This window comes from Myotis nattereri (genome assembly GCF_964212035.1).
Source record: "Myotis nattereri genome assembly, chromosome: 16".
NCBI classification, from domain to species: domain Eukaryota; kingdom Metazoa; phylum Chordata; class Mammalia; order Chiroptera; family Vespertilionidae; genus Myotis; species Myotis nattereri.
In genome coordinates this window covers 29257963-29259898 of record NC_138091.1, presented here as the reverse complement: position 1 = coordinate 29259898, position 1936 = coordinate 29257963, and the positions used below count along the sequence as shown (strand labels likewise).

Below are 1936 nucleotides of genomic sequence, written 5' to 3'. Positions count from 1 at the left end.
CTTTAATTTACAGTGTCTGGGGGCTATGTACTAGAGATTTCAGTAAATATTTTATGTTTTTGAATGATTTCAACTTTTGATGGTGAATGACAGTTGGGAATTTTGGGTTATGGAGTAATGCATACAAATTTGACCCTCCTTAATAATTTTGTTATTTTCAATCAGTGACATGGTATACTTCTTTTTAATACATTTACAGTATAATGAGTTCATGAGAACCCTGCCATAAATATGTTTAAAGACTAAACATAATAATAAGTTGCATATAGAAACTGACATGCATAATTCATTGATGGTAAGGTATGCAAGTCCCAAGCTCTAAAGAATGGTAAGATGAAATTTTAATGAAAGTTTTTGCAACCCAAAACTCACCTATGCTCTTGAGTAACGGGAATATCACTTTCTCAAAGTGGATCTGGGCAGCTAAGTTGCAAGTTCTCAAGGAGACATGTTCATGAAAGTTCTTATGGACCTGTGGGAAATGGGACTGAATTTCCATCTACCTTGTAGTTGCAACTATGAGCTTTACTATTTGTGTTTTTTAAAAGAGTAAAAATAACTATTCCTGAAAGGAACCATTGAAAATGATTCACTGATCACTTGACCCAGAAACCCCAGCAAAATCATGCAAATTGAGAGATTCAGATCTTCCTGTTCACTTTAAGAACACTCGTGAGACTGCCCAGGCCAGCAAGAGTATGCGCATTCAAAAGGTCACTAAGCATCTGAGGGATGTCACGTTACAGAAGCAGTGTGGCCATTCTGTTGTGACAATGATGAAGTTGGTGGGTGTGCCCAGGTACAAAGTGGGGATGGACACAGGGTTGGTGACCTAAAACAGTGCTGCACTGTTGTAAGCTGCACATGCTTAAAAATGCAGAAAGTAATGCAGACATTAAGGGTTTAGATGTAAACTCTCTGGTCACTGAGCACATCCAGGTGAACAAAGCTCTCAAGATGCAGTGCAGAACTTACAGAGCTCATGGGCAGGTTAACCCATACATGAGCTCTCCCTGCCACAGTGAGATGATCCTTATTGGAAAAGAGCAGACTGTTCCTAAAAGAGAAGAGGAGGTCGCACAGAAGAAAAAGATATCTCAGAGGAACCGAGGAATCAAACACTTATGGCCCGGGAGTAAATTCAGCATGAAATAAATAGCAATAAATGTAAAAACAAAAAATAAATGAATAAAAATAGCATTTCTCAAAGAGGCTCACTGAATAAGTTACATTAGTATTAGCACCAAGATGATTATTAATAATAATATGTTACAAAGTAGCTAATATAGTTGGATTTTTATCTACAAATTATCTGGTCTCAAAGGAATACAGTGTTCTTTTTAGGACAATTATTCATTTTTAAACGGTACCCAGGAACTTATAATACTCCACAAACTATGGAAGATTTGATGGTGAGGGTGCAAATACTACCTTCTTAGTAATCTAAAAGTAATATCATATATATAGCTTCCTAGGGGGCCTAGGAATGCTATTTGAGGGTCAATAAAATGTAAATGTTAATAAGTAGACACAAAAACTATATCATTTCAAGTATTATATGGTATTAACTGTTCATCGAAGACTGCATGAAGCCTTGGCTGGTGTGGCTCAGTCAGTTGAGTGTGATCTCATGCACCAAAGGTTGCAGGTTCAATTCCTCGTCAGGGCACATGCCCAGGTCAGGGTGCTTGCAACTGAACTACTCCTCTCTTTCTCTCCTCCCTTCCTCTCTCTCTAAAAATCAATAAAGCACATTTTTAAAAAGAATGCATTGAACAGTTAAATATGTGTAATCAAAAAGCAAGAAGCTCTTTTTTAATGTTCCTGTAGAACAGTGGTTCTCAACCTTCTGGCCCTTTAAATACAGTTCCTCATGTTAGGACCCAACCATAAAATTATTTTCGTTGCTACTGCATAAATGTAATGTTGCTACTGT

General features: G+C 37.2%; 1 pseudogene across 1 annotated transcript; it reads left to right on the top strand.

Moving 5' to 3' along the window:
* Positions 1 to 683: 683 nt before the first annotated feature.
* LOC308533005 (large ribosomal subunit protein uL22-like) lies at positions 684 to 1139 on the top strand (annotated as a pseudogene). The gene has a single exon. The product of its transcript is annotated as a large ribosomal subunit protein uL22-like (transcript).
* Positions 1140 to 1936: the final 797 nt, after the last annotated feature.